Source organism: Rhinolophus sinicus, chromosome 18 (genome assembly GCF_057876585.1).
Source record: "Rhinolophus sinicus isolate RSI-liver-muscle chromosome 18, RSI-T2T, whole genome shotgun sequence".
In the NCBI taxonomy this organism is placed as follows: Eukaryota; Metazoa; Chordata; class Mammalia; order Chiroptera; family Rhinolophidae; genus Rhinolophus; species Rhinolophus sinicus.
In genome coordinates, this window is record NC_142518.1 from 112165135 (window position 1) to 112187767 (window position 22633).

General features: G+C 37.0%; 2 protein-coding genes across 5 annotated transcripts in view; one reads left to right on the forward strand and one right to left on the reverse strand.

The window, feature by feature from the left end:
* TMLHE (trimethyllysine hydroxylase, epsilon) overlaps positions 1 to 987 on the reverse strand; it is a 66999-nt gene extending 66012 nt beyond the window's left edge. For 2 of the 3 annotated variants that reach the window (XM_088795006.1, XM_019716081.3), the window contains exon 1: positions 838 to 981. The gene's annotated coding sequence lies outside the window, so the exon portion shown is untranslated. Of the gene's footprint in view, positions 1 to 837 lie in introns of all 3 variants that reach the window. The other variant, XM_019716080.3, reaches the window with a different exon arrangement.
* The window catches only part of SPRY3 (sprouty RTK signaling antagonist 3), an 87007-nt gene continuing 64745 nt past the window's right edge, over positions 372 to 22633 (forward strand). Inside the window, exon 1 of one of the 2 annotated variants that reach the window (XM_088795007.1) lies at positions 372 to 688. The gene's annotated coding sequence lies outside the window, so the exon portion shown is untranslated. Of the gene's footprint in view, positions 689 to 1128; positions 1282 to 22633 lie in introns of those variants that run through there. The other variant, XM_088795008.1, reaches the window with a different exon arrangement.

Genomic DNA, 22633 nt, shown 5'->3' on the forward strand with positions numbered 1-22633 from the left:
ATTGGGTCTGGACAGTTAAATCACTCAAGTCTTTTATTATGAGACTTGCTAAGCAGTGTATTGTGTTCATTGAACACAAAACATTTTGGTCTAACAGTCATCTGGTTAAAATAATTAACAGTAAAGCATTCACAAGAGCATTCTTCAGAGTTGACATTCAACTAAGCATTGAATGAATGTTGTTTCCAGTTTTCGGGACAGTCATTAGTATTAAAAAGACTTTTCATAGTTATTTTCAGAACAGAGAGAGAATTTCCTCGCCTAGCTGCTCGGATGCCCAGCCCTGCCACTCCCGACTCCTGCTAGGCATCGTTGCTCAGGACGGGTAGACAAAGGGTAAACTCTGGGCAGAGAACATTCGTGGATATTAGAACGAAAGAAAGTCAATGCTGCAGGGTCTTGCAGACAGCCGAGTTCTACCTTCTACTCCACTGCCGAGCAAAGTGAAGCAGGGAGAGGGCAGGGACTCGCTGAAAGCTAGACACCCAGTCAGTGACAGACCCAGGACTGGGAAGTCCGTTCGAGTTTGAAACAATAAATACTGGGCGTCAGTCCCAACGCGAGCCTGCTCCAGGTCTTCCAGCTCTTTTGGAGCGCTAGGCCCATCTGGCCCCGCGCTGATCTCCGGGCGGACTCTTAGCCGCGCAACTGGCACAACCATGACGAAAGCCTTGCAGCCAGGGTTAAGGTGAGTAACACCGCCTCGGGGCCGAGCAGCTGGGCTGGGAACTGCCTCCCCCCACTGCGCCAGGCCCGAAAGCGAGCGCCTGGGCAAACCCCATCCCTCGCACCCCCCACCCAGGACACCCCTTCCCCGGTCCGTGAGGCAGGACCTACCTGTCTGTGCTGGAGGTTGCGGCTCCCAACTCAGCAAAGCGGGAGGAATTGCAAGGAAGGAGAGCCTCAGGAGGCAAGCTTGCACGCGCCCTTTGTTTTCCCCAGAAACTGTCCGCCCCGCGCTCCCTTCCCCCAGCCTGTTCGGGCCCAGCGACAAGCCTGCAGGCCCCGCCCCTCTCCTTCCGGCAGTGCAGGGTGGGCACCTCGCGCGCCTTGGACTTGGCCTGATGCGGAGGCGTCCTAGAGCCTCTGATCCAGAAGGATCGGAATGGGGCGCTCTAGTCGACAAAGCGCCTTCACGTCACAGATTTGAAGTCACAGGCGCAGAGAGAACAGGCGGACCCCTAAAACCACAGTGCGTGCAAAGCCCGAGTCGTCGTGTTGCCTTTTCAATGCTCCTCCAGAGTCTCGCCACTACGCTCCTATTTATGGCGGCTTACCAAGGTTTGCTGGAACTAAACTTCTTCCATATATTACAAAGGAGTACCAGAAAGGGTGCTAAATTAGTATGTGCAATGGAAACCCAGAGCAGAGGAAAAAGTTGGGAATGAGAACAAACAACATATATAATGTATAAACATTGAAAAGTGGGAAACTGAGTAGTAGTGTAGTTATTAGAGATGAAAAATAGTCTAATGTCAAAAGGGTAATAAAGAAACAGGTCGTAAAAGTAAGGATCAACAAAAAAAAGGTTTCATACCTTTGCCCTGGAATTCTTTCCACCAGACGCTCTGCCCCTACTCGTCTATTTGGTAAACTGCTACTCTTTGTTTTTGACTCAGTTTACATATTACCTCATCTGTGAATCCTTTCCTGTCTTTCCCAAATAAATTGATATTCTCATTTTCCATGGATCCATTATGCCCAATGAAACCAATATAGGCCTCAAATATACCACATCACTGTGGATTTTAATTTCCATCTTTAGAGGCTTGTGTCCTCCAATGAACAAGTACCTTCTTGAGAGCAGAAAATTTGTATGTTTCAAATTTATTTTCCGAGACCCTAGCATAGAACCTAACATAGTATTTGTTTATTTGAATATTTGTTGAAAATGGTCTAGAATCAGTGAGTAGACAGAAAAAAGGGGAGTATAGCTAGGGTGTGAATTAATATACAGAGGAATAACTGAACAAGGTAAGATTCTAGACTCAGGTTAGTATTCATGCAACAAACGTTAATGTGTTCCTACTATACACCAAGTACCGTATTAAGCCCTGGGTGTAAAATAGTAAGCAACACCCAGATGGAGTCCTTGCCCTTATGGAGTGTAAAGGACAAACAAGAATTGGCCAGGCAAATGGGAAAAGAAACATTCCAGACAGAGTGACCAGCATGATCAAAGTTCCCGTGATAGCACAATGTGATATATATATGATGTGGTACAGAATTGTACACCTGAAATCTATGTAACTTTACTAACAATTGTCATACCAATAACTTTAATTAAAAAAAAAGTTCCCGTGATAGGAAAGAGCGTGACAGTAGCAATTAGAATGAATAAGATCAACAAAGGTAAGGTAAAATGAACAGATGGGAAGTACAGAAAGAGGCAAGAGGTTGATAGATAAAGCCTGTTTAAGAGCAGGAAAAAGAAGCCAGTCTTCTTAGTAATTGTAACTAACATTTATTAAACCTGCACTGCATACCAAATGCTGGGTTGTTTTATAACAAACACTTAAGGTAGATAATATTATTATTCCAGCTTTAAGAATAATGAAAGTAGGGCATGGAGAAGTTCAGCAATTTTGCCAGGATCATACAGCACTTAAGTTTTAGGACTGAGATTCAAACCTAGGTAATCTGGTCGCAGACCGAAGGGCAGGGACTGTAAGAAAAGCACAAGTAAAAACTACAAAGACCTCTTTCACAAACTATGTTCATTGTTCCCTGATATTTAGCATCTCTGAGAAACCATACTAAGAGCTTCAAGAACCAATCCTCTGGACTTGAATATTAATACTCTAGACCAGTGGTGTCCAAACTTTTTTCAACGTTTTTACCAAGGGCCATATGTGGTAAAATACACAAACAGCCGGGCCACTCACTCGAAGTGAAGTGCGTATTGCCTCACCTGGTTTATTTAAGCAAACTAAATATATTTTTGGAATTTGCTGCGGGCCAATTAATAATGGATTGCAGGCCACAGTTGGCCCAGGGTCCGCAGTTTGGACACCCATGCTCTAGACAGAGGACTTTGCAGTATGGGCGCCTTTGGTAGGTGATGCCATCAAACAGCAATGATCTTAACATTAGGCAGCATCAGCGAGCCAGAACAGAGAAGGGAGAAAATAGTAGATGCCCTGAGTGCTACTTTGTGGAGCATGTATGAGACCTTGGGCCAAGGACTTCACTTCTCTGACCTTTAATTTCCTATTTTACAACTGAGCATAATAATGGTATCTATATCACAGGGTTGTGATAATTAAATGAGACAACATGTGTAAAGTACCTGGCTGTATCTGTCACACAGTAAATGCTCAATGAGTATTAGCTGCTATGATGATGATTATTGCTATTATGATGATCGATGATGCATTTTAGTGACTGAAGTAGGGGAGGCATGACCAACCAGGGAAGATGTGATTCAAATACAATTGGAGGAAAACTACGTGGAATATCAGACACATATTGAGTGGATGGTGAGACAAGAGTTTATTGCCTCTTCTTAGCATCAGTTGCATCCTTTCCCCCTCATTTTTAGTTACTACTTACTATTCTGTGTTGTAATTGTTTACTTGTTGGTTTCCCTTATTATGATTTTTGTGTGTTTGTGTATGTGTGAAGCAGCTGAAAGTGCTGGCACAGAGTGAGAACGAAAAGAATAGTCATTGAATGAGTGAATGATGTCCAAATTGAAAGCAATAGGTGCAAATGTGCTACAAAATCGGGGGGAAAATGATGGTATCTAGGTCGACTTATGGCCTTCCTGTGTTTCCAGAACACACCAGACTTGTTCCTGCTCTGCTTCCAATAATATAACCTGCTCATCTATAATAAAATTAGTCTCCACCTGCACTGATAGCACTAGAGGCCAAGGGTTGGCTATTTTTTTCTGTAAAGGGTCAGATAGTAAATATTTCAGGTTTGTAGGGCACATACAGTCTCTGTTTGCCACTACTAAATTCTGCGTTCACTGAGCAAAAGCAGCCACAGACAATACTGAAATGATGAGTGTGGATGTGTTCCAATAAAACTCTATTTACAAAAACAGGCAGGTGGCAGAATTTGGCCTAAGGGCTTATAATTTGTCAACCCCTGCCCTAGAGCAAATTACCACCATCTCTTGCATGGACTATTGTATATGAATGATGTGTGGGAGCCATCATCTTTGACCAACATCTACATCTTGGTTTTATCAGCATCTCAATGAAGATTTTATGCTCTCTAATCTTGTTTATAACCGTAAGAGTTTGGTGAAAAGTGATTAAAACTGTGTTGTAAAAAAAAAAAAAAACTGTTGTAATTATGAATTTTTTTTCAAGGTTTCGTGTTTGTTGTTGTTGTTGTTTTTTAACTTTTTTTAAGTGTGTTTTCCCCGGACCCATCAGCTCCAAGTCAAGTAGTTGTTTCAATCTAGTTGTGGAGGGCGCAGCTCACAGTGGCCCTTGTGGGGATCGAACAGGCAACCTTGTTGTTAAGAGCATCACGCTCTAACCAAATGAGCTAAGCAGCTGCCCTGTAATTTTGAGTTTTGATTTGTCAAAATGATACTAAAAGCCAACTACTAGTGATCTTTGAAAAGGTAAAAAATGCAGGAAACTGAGAAAGAAATGAAGATTTATTATAAAATTAACTTTGATTATGTAACTTATGTAACTAAAAGTGACTTTTAGCCAGAAAATAAATATTCTGGACACAGTGCAATGTTGAACTTGGCAGAGGCTTTGGTCTATGACAATTCTACTACATACTCTGTACAGAAACAAATAAATGCTAAAATTTTAAAGAAATCATTTAGCCCATGCAATATTTTCCTCATCTACTGATGGACAAAATTTGTTAAAAGTGGAAAGTGTATTAATTTGTGTCTGAGGATATGAACAGGATGTGAACATTTCCGACTCTCAACAGACATACGATTCAGCACAAACTCAGTAGCCTTTGGAATGATGACAATGTTGTATGTCTTGATTGTGATGTTGGCTACGCAGTGTCTACATTTGTGAAAATTCATTGGTCTGTATGGTTAAGATTTGTACACTTAACTGTGTATAAAATACACCTTGAAAAAAATTAAGTTGAAAGAAAGGCTAGTTGGTAGCTCACAGAATCATCATGAGGTACGGAGAACTAGGCAAGGGGCTAAGATTCCAGGTTCAACAATCAAAAATTCACTGCGCCACTGGTGTCGTGAGGAAACCTCTTTTCATATCACAAAACACTATGAATACCACTGCTACTAATGCTACAGGAACTTACTGAAGTCAATAATATTGATGATTGCCACTTCTATGTCAATCTGGCAATTATTATGGCTGCTCACAGACAGCATGAATGTAAGAGTATTTTGTGATCAAACACAATCATTGTCAGTTTAGTTATTCTTATATTATGTGATTCTAAATAGTTTTTAACCTTATTTGAGAAGATTTATTCCATGTGTACACTGCATTAGAAATGGCTTTGAATCCATTTTGGATTTGAGTCAAGAAATGCATAAAACAATGAAAGGATATATTCTAGTCACCAAATCATATTAATTTTTCTCTTATTACTTACTACTTTCTTTCCAGTTTTACTGCTGGTAAGGCAAAGACACTGGAGTCTGACAAACCTAGGTTTTGATCCTGGGCCCCATGCATTGCCCACCTTAACCCTTCTTAGATTTTCCTTTGTTTTGCCACTTCCCAACTTCCATGAGTCTTCCCTAGATTAAATATGCCCTATTGCTTCAACTGTTTCTCATAAAATGAGTTGGAGTACCATCACATGCCAACTGGAAAAATTGTGTCTTCAAGAGTCTGGAGGCCAAGTTCCCAAATGGTATCCTGTACACTTGGGAGTCAGGTTGATGTCAGCCAAGGTCCTCTCCTTCCAGTATAGCCACAGATTTACTTGGGCTTCATAGGGTATTACCAGTATGCTGGGCCCAACTTCTCCAGTATCACTGACTTTGTGGGCAAGAGACTCAGGGTCTCTGGAGTTCCAGGGCATTCCAAGTACTCAGGGTGCTCTTCATTTATACCCCATTTTATCCCACAGCATCTGTACATCTGAGAGTGGGACCTCTCCAACAGAGCAGTGCAAGAGACCCCTGCCCTGTCCGTGCTCTGCCCATACTTTTACTACAAAGTCTCAGCAGTCAAAGGCCACCCCCAAAGTGAAGGTGGGTGGTCCCCATTATAAAGTCAGCCTCTCTGGGGGTGTAGGGTCATCACATCCAGCTTCCGGCATTTTCCTATTTAAAAAATTTTTATTAATGGAAAATTTCAAACCTGCACCAAAGAAGAAAGAATGTTATAATGATCCCCATTTACCTTTCACCCAGCTTCAACTATTCCATTCATGCTAAGTCTTGTTTCATGTAGATATTTTGAAGCAAGTCTCTTATATTTTATCATTTCATCTGTAAATTTTTCAGTATGTAGCTATTAAATATGAGGACTTTTATTTGACATAACCACAATACCATTGTCACGCCAAACAATATAATCCTTAATATCATTGAATAGTCAGTCAGTATCCTAATTTCCAATTGTCTCATACATTTGATGAATGTGTTCTCTTTTTTAGTTTGCTTGATTTGACCCCAATAATATCCAGAATTTGAAACTGGTCAGTTTGTCTTTTAAATCTCTTTGAATATAGATTTCTTCTTCCTCTCTCTCTCTCTCTCTCTCTCTCTCTCTCTCTCTCTCTCTCTCTCTCTCTCTCTCCTGTTTTAATTTTTTCTTCCCATTTGTTTGTTGATGGATGTTTATCTGTATTTTTCCAGAGTCTCAATTTTGCTGATTATTTGTGGGCATGTTTTAAAAACAGATCTATTGAGATATAATTCCCATACAGTTCACACACATAATACTTAAAGTATACAATTCAATGAATTTTAGTATGTTCACAGAGTTGTGCATCGACCATCGCAATCAAGTTTAGAACATTTTCATTACCCCAGAAAGAAACCCCACACCCCATAGCCATGATTTCCCAACACCCAACCCCACTGCTGGCAACCACTAATCCACTTTCTGTCTCTACAGATTTGCCTATACTGATTATTTCGTATAAATCAAACCATACAATGTGTGGTCCTTGTGACTGGATTATTTCACTTAGCCTAATGTTTTTAAGGTCAATTCATGTTGTAGCACGTATCAATACTTCATTTCTTTATATGACTGAATAATGTTCTATTGTATGAATACAACCACATTTTGTTTATCCATTTGTCAGTTGACGGACATTTATGTTGTTTCCACTTTTTGGCTTTTGTGAATAATGCTGCTATGAACATGTGGGTACAAGTTTTTATGTGGAGATATGTTCTCATTTCTCTAATAATGGAATTTCTGAGCCATGTGGAAACACTGTTTACCCATTTGAGGAACTGCCAGACTGTTTTCTACAGCAGCTGCACCATTTTACATTCTCACTAGCAATATATGAGGGTTCCAATTTCTTCACATCCTTGCCAACACTTGTTATTACTATTTTTTAAAAAATTATGGCCATCCTAGTAGGGGCGAAGTGGTATCACATTGTGGTTTGGATTTGCAGTTCCCCAAGGACTAATAATGTTGAGATCTTTTATGTGCTTATTGGCTATTTGTAAATCTTCTTTGGAGAAATTTCTATTCAAATCCTTTGCCCATTTTAAAATTGGGTTATTTGTCGTTTTATTATTGAGCTGTAAGAATGCTTTACATATTCTGGATACAATATTTTAGTAGATGTATGATTAGCAAAAATGTTGTCCCATTCTGAGAGTACTCTTTTCACAGTCTTGATGGTGTCCTTGGAAGCACCAACGTTTTAATTTTGATGATGCCTAGTTTGTTTCTTTTGTTGCTTGTGCTTTTGTTTTTCATATTTATGAAACTATTGCCTCAACCAAAGTCATGAAGATTGATACCTATGTTTTCTTCTAAGGATTTTATAGTTTTAGCTCTTACATTTAGATCTTTGGTCCATTTTGAGTTAATTTTTGTATGTGGTGTGATGTAGGCATCCAACTTCATTATTTTGCATTGTGGACATGTTTTTAATGTCTTGTTTTTAAGCCAAAAATGATCATATAAGCAAGTTCTCCCTCAGTTCAGTTCCTCATCTCAAAGTAATGGGAGATGTCATTAATATTTGGTGGGAAGCCAAAGCTTCATGATTATTCTACCCCAAAGATCTTCCATCAGAAGCCACAGCAGGCATCCCTGACTTTCAGAAAATATTTTTTTTACTCTTCTTTTGGTTCCTTCTTTTTACAAAAATTGAGTTTTATTGAGGTATAATTGACATATAACATGATATTAGTTTCAAGTGTACAGTGTAATGATTCCATATTTGTATATATTGTGAAATGAGTACTACAATGAGTCTAGTTAACATTGATCACCTATACATAGTTACAAATTAGTTTTCTTGTGATGAGAACTTTTAAGATCTATTCTTTTAGCAACTTTGAAATATACAATACAGTATTATTAACTGTAGTCACTATGCTGTATATTACATCCCCAGGATTTATTTATCTTTTTTTAAATTTATTTTTTAAATTTATTGGGGTGACAATTGTTAGCAAAATTACATACATTTCAGGTGTACAATTCTGTATTACATCATCTATAAATCCCATTGTGTGTTCACCACCCAGAGTCAGTTCTCCTTCCATCACCATATATTTGATCCCCTTACCCTCATCTCCCACCCCTCACCCCCCTTACCCTCTGGTAACCACTAAACTATTGTCTGTGTCTATGAGTTTCTGTTTCTCATTTGTTTGTCTTGTTCTTTTGTTGTTTTTGGTTTATATACCACATATCAGTGAAATCACATGGTTCTCTGCTTTTTCTGTCTGACTTATTTCGCTCAGCATTACACTCTCAAGATCCATCCATGTTGTTACAAATGTTCCTATATCATCTTTTCTTTTCTTTTTTTGTAATTGAAAATTTTTATTTATTTTTTATTTATTTATTTTTATTAAATTTATTGAGGTGACAATTGTTAGTAAAATTACATAGATTTCAGGTGTACAATTCTGTATTACATCATCTATAAATCCCATTGTGTGTTCATCACCCAGAGTCAGTTCTCCTTCCATCACCATATATTCGATCACCCTTACCCTCATCTCCCACCCCCCACCCCCCACCCCCCTTACCCTCTGGTAACCACCAAACCATTGTCTGTGTCTATGAGTTTCTGTTTCTCATTTGTTTGTCTTGTTCTTTTGTTGCTTTTGGTTTATATACCACATATCAGTGAAATCACATGGTTCTCTGCTTTTTCTGTCTGACTTATTTCGCTCAGCATTACACTCTCAAGGTCCATCCATGTTGTCACAAATGTTCCTATATCATCTTTTCTTACCGCCGAATAGTATTCCATTGTGTATGTATACAACAACTTCTTTATCCATTCATCTATCTAAGGACATTTTGGTTGTTTCCATGTCTTGGCCACCGTAAACAAAGCTGCAGTGAACATTGGAGCACACGTGTCTTTATGTATAAATGTTTTCAGATTTTTTGGGTAGATACCCAGGAGAGGGATTGCTGGGTCATATGGCAATTCTATTCGTAATTCTTTGAGGAACCTCCACACTGCTTTCCATAGCAGCTGCACCAGTCTGCATTCCCACCAACGGTGTATGAGGGTTCCTTTTTCTCCACAGCCTCTCCAACACTTGTTACTATTTGTCTTGTTGATGATAGCTATTCTGACTGGGGTGAGGTGATATCTCATTGTGGTTTTTATTTGCATTTCTCTGATGATTAGTGATGTTGAGCATTTTTTTATATGTCTACTTGTCATTTGTATGTCCTCTTTGTTGAAATGTCCCTTCAGGTCCTCTGCCCATTTTTCAATTGGGTTGTTTGCTTTTGTTGTTCAGTTTCATGAGTTCCTTGTATATTTTGGATATTAGCCCCTTATGAGAAGCACTGTTTGCAAAAATCTTCTCCCGTTCAGTTGGTTGCCTCTCTATTTTGTCGAAATATGCTAACTATCTTGATGTTCCACAAAATAGTATGCTGCTCTTCTACACTGATGGCATTTCAGTGATTATACTTGGTGAGAAGGAAGCAGTAAGGACTTTAGATACCTTAGTAAAACATGGGAAACAAAACTGCCTCAGTGAAGTTTCTGGGGGTCCACTGGTTAGGAGTATTTTGAGATATCTTCTCACAAGTCTTACCTGGATATTGTTACAGATGAGTACCTAAACTGCCAAGAGAAAAGTGGAACATTTAGCTCCATTCCGTTGGAAGGGAAAAGGCAGCCTCCTGGTGGTAGGTTGACTACATAGGATTGCTTCTCTCAGGGAAGTGGAAGCAATTTGTCCTCACTGGAATGGACACTTGCCTTGGGTATGAATTCACTCCACTGCTTCTGCTAGCTCTGCCACGTGTGCACTTGTGGAATGTCGTATTCACCATCATGGCTTTCTAATGACTGATTCTGAATAAGGAATTGATTTCACAGCAAAACAAGTATATTATAAGTGGGCTCATGTCGTGGAATTCATTTGTCTTACTTCATGCCACATCACCTACAGACAGCTGGCCTGACTGAGTAGTGGATGTGCTGCCAAAGACTCAGTTGTGGCACTAGTTGGGAGACAATATGCGTGTATCTGGGAATCAAGGGACGGGAGTGGAAGTGGCTCCCTAATAAACCACTTGCAGAATTTTTGTTTTTTTACTGATCACTTTGGGCTTTGTTGGCTTAGAGGCCTTATTTCCCAAGTGAAAAATGCATTCAGGAGGGGACACACCTTTGGTTCCATTGAATTGGAAGTTGAGACTGCTATCTGCTATTGGATATTTGGAGATGTTTATTCCACTGAACCAACAGACAGGAAAGGGGAGATACTCTACTAGCTGGAGTGATTGATCCTGATCTCCAAGGGAAATTGGGTTGCTGTCATACAATGGTGTCAAGGAAGATTATGGTTGGCACCTGGGAGATTCTCTGGGGGTAACTCTACAGTACTGCTGTGCCCAATAGTAACAATTAATAGAAAACTACATCAAACAGAATATCAGCAAGATCATTAAGGATTTAAACCTTTCAGGAATAAAACTGTGGGTCTCCCCACCAGGTGACACAAGCTGGGGCAGAGGATATACGAATGAGTAGTGGAAGAAGGATGCTTTAGATATTCACTACAGCCTCAGAACCGGAAGCTGTATGTATAGAAATGAGACATAGTTTCTTTGTTAGTTTGTTATGTATGCATTTTATATATATATATATATATATATATATATATATATATACACATACATATACATATGTATATATACATATATATGAATTATATGCAAATATTTGACTGATTTCTTTTGCTTTCTCCGGTTCTTATTATTTTAGGTAAAGATTGTTGGTGGAGGTTAACTTTACAATTTAGTCTTTAGGTAACAGAATTTTCAGATGGGGCTGTAACTAAATTTTAGGACAAATCAACATAATCCAGACATGTATACAATGACTATTCAGACTTTGTTACTCTTCATTTGGGGGAGACTGTGACAGTATTTTGATTGTGTGAGGGACAATTACATATTGTTAAAAAATACAAAGAGAATAGAAAATACATGTACAGGGTACATATGGATGCCTACTAGCCAAATGGTTTGACTATAATGGTTGTTAAGAAATTGTCTCTGAGATTCAAGCCCACACTAAGTATTATGCCTTGTGATGTTGGGGCTCATAGTATGGACACCACATTTATTTGCCTGCTGGCACCCTGGTAGGCTTTGCCAATAAGGAGTGCTAGAGCAGCGTCAATTCCTGCTGGGAGCAGCTGCTGAATCCAGTTTGCAGTTGTCCTCATGTTTCCAGAGCCAGCCTTGTTGTAACCACCAGCTGGAAGTGCCCCCTCCTCAGAAGTCTCCCATTGGTGACCCCTCTCTGCACTCAGGGACAGGAGCATCAGCAGGCCTTGCCCCTTTCTCAGAGGTCTGAGTTTCATATCTGTAGGACATCTCCTCTAAGCTTCTAGCATGTAGTCATTCCAAACTCTTCTCTTTGTTCCCCAGCCCTAAGGGTGACAGCTGCTTCCTGCCATTATTATATCCATGATAACTCATTGTCCTCTTTTTACCTTTTCATTGGTCTAATGCTTGCTTAACAATTCTTGATATTAATTTGCCTCTGGTCAAACAATTTGGTGTGGTTTCTGTCTCTGGAGTGGACCCTGACTGATAGAAGCAATTCATAGACATACCAACAGTGTAAAGGAATGTTATTTATTCCACAAACCTGACAACAGAATTGTTAGTAATGTCAGGTTTGGATCCTTTAAAAACAATAAAATTTAGCCTTTTTTTGTGAGTATGTATGGTATCTCATTTTTTTTTTTCCTTTTTAAAATTATTTTTATTTTTCAATTACACTTGACATTCAATATTATTTTATATTAGTTTCAGATGCACAGTTTCATGGTTGGACATTTATATAATTTATGCAGTGATCCCTCCAGTAAGTCTAGTACCCACCTGGCACTATACATAGTTATTACTATATTATTGACTACATTTCTTATGTTGTTCTTTATATCTCCGTGACTAACTCATTGGATTTTCATTTAAAATTTCCAGATGATTTATAATGTCAAGCATCTTTTTACATTTTTAGTGGCCATTTGAAGATCTCTTGTAGTAGAGTGTCTGAGTTTCGTATTTGGCTGCCTTGTTTACTTTTCTCATTATAGTCCTTCATATATTCTAGACATGAACACTTCTATTGCATATGCAGCAAAACTCTTCTCTCATTTTGTGATTTGGCTTCCACTCTCTTAATGGTATTTTTGAATGGATAAACATTATTTGTTAATTTAAATGTAATCCAATTTAAAATCCTATTCTTTATGGCTAGATAGTCCTTTTTACGTTCCATTTAAGAACTCATGGTCACAACAGTCCTCCCTCATGTTCTATAAGCTTTATTATTTTGTCTTTCACTTTTAGATATGCGGTCTCCCTATGATTGTTTGTTTTTTTGTGTATTTGGTGTGGCAAGAGGTAGGGCCTCATTTCATTTTCTCCCAAGTGGATATCCCATTGATCTAGCACCATTTATTGAAAAGACCCTCCTTTCCCTGTTGTTCTGTAATAAATCCAGTATCTGTATATGCATGTGTCTGTTTCTGGACTCTCCATTCCATTCCAGTGGCCTATTTGTCTATCCTAGAACTAATACCTCAAGTCTTAATTAACCTAGCTGTATAATCTTCCTTGCTAACCCATATTCCACCTTGTCCTTCTTCAAGGATGGCTTGGCCATGTGCATTTCTATGTAAACCATCAGCTTGTCAAATCTCACAAAATAAACCCGTGGAGATTTTGGTTGGGATTAAATTGCATCTATTGGCTCAATTTGGAGAGAACTAACACTTGTCATATTGTTTTCTAGCCCATCAATATGAGTGCTGGATATATTCTAGTTGCTCTTCCACACCCATCATTATTTTTCACCCTACCCAATGTTCTAGACATATGAACTATGTTAATGGAATTATTTGCCCCCTGGTTTATGATGAGGTTTGGCCAATGAGGATACCCCAGAAGGAGATAACAGTGAGTGAGGAGGGTGAGGTCACAGTATTTAATCCTCTAAGTCTCTCCGTGAACAGTTGTCGAGGTAGGTCTCAAGTGAAGCTTACTGCTTATTTTAAAGCATCTATCTCTGATAACTGCTTCCTCTTTTTCTTTACTGGACTAGGCTTGGTAACTGTACCTCCACTATTATTAGCCCTAGGTCCTATAATATTCTTGTGGTTTCCCTAAAATTTACCTATACCTTTGTAAATAGTTACTTTATAAATACCCCCTCCCAAATTAACCTACCTTAATAATCTTTTTCCCTTGGGAATTCTGACCAATGCAATGGTATATCCTTGCATTTATTCAGATCATCTTTGATTTCTCTCAATAATCTTTTAGGTTTCTGTGTGGAATTCTTGCATATCCTTCATTTGACTTATTCCTATATATTTGATAACTTTTGATTCTGTTGTTCATGGTATGTTTTTAAATTTTCATTTTTATTCCTTTTCTGCAAGTATATAGAAAAACAACTGAGGCTTATATCAATTTCAATACTTACCTTTTTAATTCTAAGAATTAGTAAATTAATTTGGATTTTTCATGTACACAATCATATAGTTACAAATAATGACACTTTTATTTCTTAATTTTCAATTCTTACATTATTTATTACTATTTCTTACTTTATTTAAATGGTTAAGAGTCCAAATACAGTGTTGAATAGGCATGCTGATAGCGTGCACGCTTGTCTCACTTCCAACCTTAGAGGGAACACTTCCAATATTTCACCATTAAGTATAATACACACTATAGGTTTTTGTGGTTACCCTTTATAAGATTAAGGCAGTTTCCTTTCTATTCGTAGTTTGGCAAGGTTTCTAAAAGTTATTAATTTGAATTACTATCTACCATTTTTTGTAACTTTTCCATTTGTTACATTTCTTCTTTGCCCCCCTACCCAATTTTTCTGCCTTCTCTTGTTTTAATTGAGCATTTGATATAATTTGATTTTGTGTCCTTTCTTAGCATGTCAGTTATACTTTTTAAATTTTCTTTAGTGGTTATCCTAGAGTTTGTGATACACATTTTTTTTTGTCTCTTTTTTTTTTAAATTAAATTTATTGGGTGACAATTGTTAGTAAAATTACATAGATTTCAGGTGTACAATTCTGTATTACATCATCTATAAATCCCATTGTGTGTTCATCACCCAGAGTCAGTTCTCCTTCCATCACCATATATTTGATCCCCCTTACCTTCATCTCCCACCCCCCACCCCCCACCCCGCTTACCCTCTGGTAACCACTAAACTATTGTCTGGTGATACACATTTTTTAATTAACCTGAAGCCACCTCCAAATAACACTGTACTTCTTCACATGGAGTGCATGAACCTTGTAATAAGTACCCCAGTTCATTCCTATGATTTTTCTTCTAGCCATCACACTTTCTATTATATACTATAATCACCAACACATTCTTACTTTTATCACTTTAAACAACAGTTTTTAGAGCAATTAAGAATAAGAACACTTTTTACAAATTGTTTTACCTTTATCTGTTCCTTTTCTGATGCTTTCCTTCTGGGTGGAGACCCAAGTTTCTGATGTATGTCATTCTTCTTCTCCCTGAAGAACTTCTTTTAACATTTATTACAGGGCATATCTGCTGGTGATGAATTCCCTCAGTTTTTGTTTCTCTGAAAAAGTATTTATTTCTCCTTTACTTTCACAGGATAATTTTACTAGATATTGAATTCTAAGTGATGGGTTTTTCTCTTTCAATACTTTAAATATTTAATTCCTCCCTCTTCCTCCTTTTGTGGTGACTGATGAGAAGTTCTCTGTAATTTTTATCCTTATTCTTCTAAAGTTACAGTGTTTATCCTCCATGGCTTCTTGAATATTGAATATATATATATATATATATATATATATATATATATACACACACACATATACATATATATATATATATATATATACACACACATATACATATATATATATATATATATATATATATATATATATATATATATAATGTTTTGCTCTGATCTATTTTGGTGATTGTCCATAATTTTTGAAAATTTTCAGCCATTATTATCTCAGATATTTCTTCAGATCCTTTCTTTCTTTACTTTCTGCTAACCAATTAAGTGTATGTTACACCTCTTGAAATTAACCCATAGTTCATAGTTTTTAAAATTATGTTCAGTTCTGAGTTTTTAAAATTCTTTTTTTATTTTTGCATTTCAGTTTGGTGTTCAGTTCTGAGTTTTTAAAATTCTTTTTTTATTTTTGCATTTCAGTTTGGGAGGTTTCTCTTGACCTATCTTTACATTCACTTATTCTTTCATTGGCCATGTTTGTTACAGTGGTTTTGATTTCTAGAATTTCCTTTTGATACTTTGTAGAGTTTCCACTTCTCTGTTTACATTTGTCATCTATTTAAGAGATATTGTCTACTTGTTCCATTAGAGCCCTTAACATATTAATCATGTCTGTTAATTCCAATTTGTTTTTCATGTCTAAGTCTGGTTCTGATGCTTGTTTTGTATCTTCAGATGGTTTTTTATCTTGCCTTTTAGCATGCCTTATATTTTTTCTCTCGAAAGCCAGGCATGATATATTGGGTAATACTACTGAGATAAATAGCCTTTAGTGTGAAGTTTTGTTTTAATCTGGCTAAGAGTTGAGTTTAATGGTTGCAGTATCTATAGGTGTCAAAGGCTTCAAATTCTTCTTGATCAAGTGTCCTTGGTTTTTCTCTCCCCTGTGTCTGGTATGACCTAAGAACTACTCATCAGATAGAGTCTGCATCTTACAGATCTTTCATCTGTAATCTTCTCTTATTTTACTGGAGCCTGTTGGTATGGTGGTAAGGTGTGAAATAGGGGATGCATTCTGTAATCTTATGATTAAGTCTCAGTTTTTTAGTGAGCCTGTGCCCCTGCACTGTGATCTTAACAACATTTGATAGCTTCCCTCTGTTGGCGAGACAGGAAGGCATGAGAGGGCTGAAATCAGACAAATGGCCTTTCCCAAGATTGGATAATAAAGTCTTTTCCCCTGGAGAGCAGATCTTTGTTATAGAGACAGCTCTTTTTGGAGAACACTCTTCTGTGGACATGCAATGTTTACTCTCCCTTCCCCTGCCAGAACCATGTGGAAATTGTTTTGGCTCTTTACTATATTAACCTGTTGCAATTCACGGAGGTAAAAACCCGTTGAAAGTCTGAGTTCCCCCTTAAGACTGTGGCCCCCAAAAGACTTCTCCCTGTCAAGGTAGTCCATACTCAACCTCCACCAATTCGTCGAAATTACGATTTAGGTAAATGGGTTTCTGCTCCAGGTAAATAGATCTTGACTGTGCCTCTCTGGATTTGCCAGTCTGTCCAGATTTGGGGGTGGCAGTTTGCCCTGCAACCTAAGTTGTCTGATGTGTCCAAGGAAAGTCACTGCTTTTCAATTTGGTCAGTATTTACTTGTTGTAAGGAGGGGAATGACAACTTTCAAGCTATTTACATGCCAGAGCTGAAACCAAAATATCTGCTGAGTTTTTAAAATGATGATCTTGTAGCTTATCTGGGTGACATTCACTTTTAGGGCAAGTAAAAGAGTCTTTTGTAACTGTCTTCAATGTAACCAGAAGAGGAAGCTCCAGGCTTCAGTGTTAATGCTTCAGAAGACTGGAAATGATGCCTTGGGTCCTTGCAAAGCATAGAACTGAGATGCGGAATCTCAGAGGTCTGTACACTTTGTGAACATACGGTTTGTGGGACAAAAATCCACCAACAAAAGAGCGGCACATTGAAGAAAATGTTCTATCTTGGCCTGGGCTATGGGTAGGCCTTAATTAGGGTGTAGATTCAAATGCCTGTAAAAGAGACCAAGACGGGAAGGGGAAGTGGAAAAGGGGAAAGTGGGAAAGTGGAAGAAATGAAGCCCTGAGTGCACTGTGGTGGTCTCACCTAGTTCCCCATGGAGTCTCCAGTTTTGAAAGGCTCTGGGTAGAATAAAGGTTGATGCCATATATATACGTATGTATGTGTGTGTGTGTGTATATATATATATATCCAAAAAACGTATACACATTTTAGGGAAGGAAAACTCTATTAAAATTGTAATACTCAATATATACCGATAACAAAAGATGAACACAAGTCACGTGTGACTTCTGCAATGACAAGAGGTGCTCAAAGTGGTTCCCATCAGCGTCCAGATACTTCTGATGACGGCAAACTACTGCTTGAGCAATGTTGACCGAAGTGTCCACTTGTATACATTTTTTTGGCACCCCTGGTATATATATCAATTGTATATATATATATATCATGTATAATATATATTTATAATACATATGCCACATATATATACCATATATGGTAGATATATATATATATATATATATATATATATATATATATATATATAACGTATATAATGTGGTATGTGTGTTTGTGTATGTATGAATAATCTTAGAGAAAAAGCGTTCCAGGAGAAACTTTCTCAGATAAATCTGCAAAAGTTGTGATGTTGGAAAACTACTTGTTGTAAATGAGATGACTAAACAACAGAAAGATGGGAGTCAAAGATTTTACATCCAAAAAAATTAAGTTTCAGGTGTAAATACAAGCTAAACGAACAGGCTAGAATTCAGGAAATATTATTTCCATGATGCTTTCCTAAGGAATTTAATAGGAAAAAAACTTCAGGTAACCAGTAAATCACAGAAGTTTGGCATATGTTTGATGGTGAGCAGTAACTATATTTACCTTTAAAACTAAGAATAAATGATGGAGATGGAATGACAGAATAGAAGAAAATATTAAATATTCTGAAATGTAGATATGATGTAAACAACAAACATGGATGTAGAAGGAGGATAGCCTTATAGACATTAACTAGGAGTAAGAAGTTATAAGTTTAACTCTGAGGCTGGATCAGGAGGAGAGAGGCAGAAAGAGGTTACTAGGAAATTTCATTGTGACTCATGAAGGACATCAGTAGACACTATTTTTTAAAGGGGGATCAAATTATTCTGTGTAGATATTAGTATGAAATAACAGTTCTTCAAGTGTGGTACTAGACCAGTAGGCCCATATCACTTAGAAAGTTGTTAGAAATACAATTTCTCATGTCCTACCCCAGACCTCTTGAATCAGAAACCCTGCAATTGAGGCTCAGTAATCTGTGTTGTAACAGCCCTCCAGGGGATTCTGATACATGCCAAAGTTTGAAAACCACTAAAATAAAAATATCATTAGAACAAAAATGAAATCTTTCTAAATAGCAAAAGATACACCACAAAGTTAAGAGCAATGTAAACGGATCACATAGTGAAATACTTTATGTGTGTAAAACACACTCACACATATACATATGAAAAAACTGAGAACCCCCTCCCGAAGGTACTATTTATGATAGCAACAAAAATTACACGGTATATTAAAGTAAATATCATAAAGGATATAATACTTTTAAGAAGAAAATTACAAAACTTTAATTTAAAATATTTTAAAGGCCTAATTGAATATAGTTATACTATGTTCATAAAGGGAATATTCATTATCATTAACGTGATTATTCTCTTCAAATTATTCTGTACATTAAATGGAAATATAATCAAGATATAATCAATATATGGATTTTATTTTTACAGAAATTGGCATGCTGATACTAAAATTCATATTATAATTTATATAGAAAATAGAATAGATAAGAATAGTCATGACAGTTTTGAAGAATAAGTATAAAGAACTTGCACACCTAGATGGCAGAATTTACTACAAAACTATAATAATCACAATAGTATAGCATTATGGCATAAATAGACAAATGATGGACAAAAGTAATGAACTTATAAACAGAACCATGTGTAAATGTAATCTCGATATATGACACAGAGAGAATAATAAATCAGAGGGTGAAATAATTGACTTTTCAATGAATGGTGTTAGGATAACTGGCTATCCTATAGAAATAGATCAATTTAAATCAATACTTCACACTGGTTATAAACATTTAAAAATTTAATTCCTGGTGAGTTAAACCCTAAGTAAGAAAAAAGAGAACAGCATATACGAGTATACAGTTGACCCCTGAACAGTGAGGAGGTTAGGGGCACTGACTCCTGCCCAGTTGAAAATCTGCTCATAACTTTTGACTCTCCAAAAACTTACCTACAGTCATCCCTCAGCATCCACAGGGGATTGGGTCAAGGAACCACCATGGATACCAAAATCTGTGGATGCTCAAGTCCCCTATATAAAATGTCATAGAAATCCAAGAATTCCCAACTGCGCATGGGAAGTACTGTTTTCCATCCCTAGTTGGTTGAATTCTCAGATGCCAAACCTAGAGATACGGAGGGCTTACTGTATATTTATTGAAAAAAATACATGCATAAGTGGATCCCAGTGGTTCAAACTGTTGTTCAAGGGTCAACTGTATATAGTTAAAGTGAATGAACTAGATCTATGTGTAACAATGCAGACAAATCTTAAAAATATATTGAGTGATAAAACTTAAGTTTCAAAAGGTATGTACGATATGAAATCATCTGTATATAAAGTTATATATACATTATATATTAATCATATATATAAATTAAGGAAAAGAGAACAGTAGAATATCTTTATGATATCTAGGTAAGGGAGGAATTATTTAATAAGACATAAAAATAAACCATAAGACATAAAAATATAAACCGTAAAGGGAAAGATTGATAAATTTAATTACATTAACATTTAAAATATCTCAGAATAAACAAAGATAAAGGCAAGTTACAAACAGCCAGAAAATATTTATCACCTTATATCTGACAAAGTTTTAAAATTATGAATACGTAAAGAATTTCTACAAACAAAAAGGACAAACAGACCAAAAACATGGGCACAATATGAGCCAGCAGCTACTAGAGGAAGAATCTTGGATGACCAGTAAACATAGTAAAAGAAAATCTACCCCATCAGTATACAAGGAAACACATCACAATGAGCTATTATTTCATATTCACCTAATTGATTAAATTTAGTCTGATAACACCAAGTGTTGAGGAGAATTAGGAAATTTTAAATTGCTGGTAATTGTAAGTTGGTGGAACTGCTTTGGAAATAATTTGACAGTATCTAGTAAATATTGAAGCTGTACAGATCCACTTCTAGGCATATACCCTGTAGAAAACTGTACATATGCATAAAGAGATAAGGTGAGGGAAATTCATTGCAAAGCATTTGTATAGGTAAAGGTTGGAATGTACTTAACTCTAATACACCATGATTCATTTATTCAAAGAATACTTTGAAGCAGTTAAAGTGAATGAACTAGATCTATGTGTACCAATATTGATAAGAAATAATGGGTGTTTATTTGTTGTTTTCTTCAAAAGGGAGAGATAGGAAAGTATTTAAATACTAATGAGGAGGAGCCAATTCAAGGTAGAGTTTGAAGGTACAGAACAAATAGGGGGCAATTGATAGTGTCTAGTTCCTAACATGATAAGATTCTATGGGATTCAAAGCATAGAGGAAGAGATTGACCTTAGCTAGGAGGAAGAACAACTCCTGTATTATAATGAGTTGAAAAGAATATAGAATGGGGACAGAAGTATCAAGTGTAGGGTTGGTGGCAAGAAAATGAAGAAAATCCTGTCTGGTGGCTTTTGTTATCCCTGTAAAGTAGGAAGTAAGTTTTTCTGCTGTAGGAGGATGGTAGTGGTGGTGTGTATTAGTTCTGTTCATCAAAAGATACCATTAGTAAAGGGGAAAGGATAACCACAGAATAGGAGATGATTGCAATACATATATATGGCAAAGGCTCATGTTCAGAATATATGAAGAACTCTTATAAATCAATTACAAAGGACAATAGCCCAATTAAAAATGGGCACAAGACCTGACAAGACACATCACAGAAGAGGATACCCAAATGATCAATATAAGCATATGAAAAGATGCTTAACGTCATTACCCGTCAGGAAATGCACATTAAACCCACCGTGTGTATACCGCTCACCCACCTGAATGGCTTAAATTAAACAGTAGACAATACCAAGTGTTGCCAACATTGTTAAACAATTGGAATTTTATACATTGCTGGTGGGAGTATAAACTGGAACAATCTATTTTTAAAAATTGACGGTATCTACTGAAGCTGAAAGTATGAATACCCTAAGACCTAGCGATTTCACTCCTAAATATATATCCAACAGAACAGATGTGTATGTATATGACTGATTACTTCTAATAGCCCCAAACTGGAACCAATCCAGAAGTCCATCAATATTGGAATGAATAAAATTTTCATTTGAATACCATTACAAACTACTGACACATATAACAGTATGAATGAATCTCAAAAACAGTTTGCTCAGCAAAATAGGCAGACACAAAAGAGTACATATTGTATTGTCCCATTTATACCAATTTTTAGAAAAAGCAAATCTAATCTGTGATAATAAAAAGTCAGAATAGGGGTTACCTCCTGGGAAGGGACAGATGGAATATAGAATCAGAAAGGACCAGAGGGAACTTTCTCAGGTGCTAGATGTATTCTATATCTTTGTCTCTATGGAGGTTATGCAGGCATGTATACATATATACAATTCTATTTAGCTGTACACTTAAGGTGATTGCTCTGTGCATTTTTATGCATGTGGTATTTTAATAAAATTTTTAAGCTCCTGAGGTAATTCTTATATCTCTCCTCACTCCTTTGTTTTGGGCCTCTTCTTTAAACCATGAAACTCCACACTATCCTGGGGTTTCCAGAGTAACTAACTCTCCTTAGGGCCCATATTGTCACTGTGCCTTCTCTGTTCTATTGCTGGTCCTCTTTCCCCTTCCTCTCCTGCTTAGGCCAATCTTATAGAATATTCCAGTCAATATGTTTCGAGCCATAACTATCAGCTCTAGGATAGTCTATTTCTGTCCTCTTCCCTGTTCCATGATTTAGGACTGTCCATGATATGAAGGTCCAAGGGCTCACGGGTACTTAGGGAAGATTTGTTCTTTAAGTGTCTTTCAAATAAAAAAAGTAGGCCATCATAGACAGTGAGCCATTAGTAACCCTAATGCAATACTG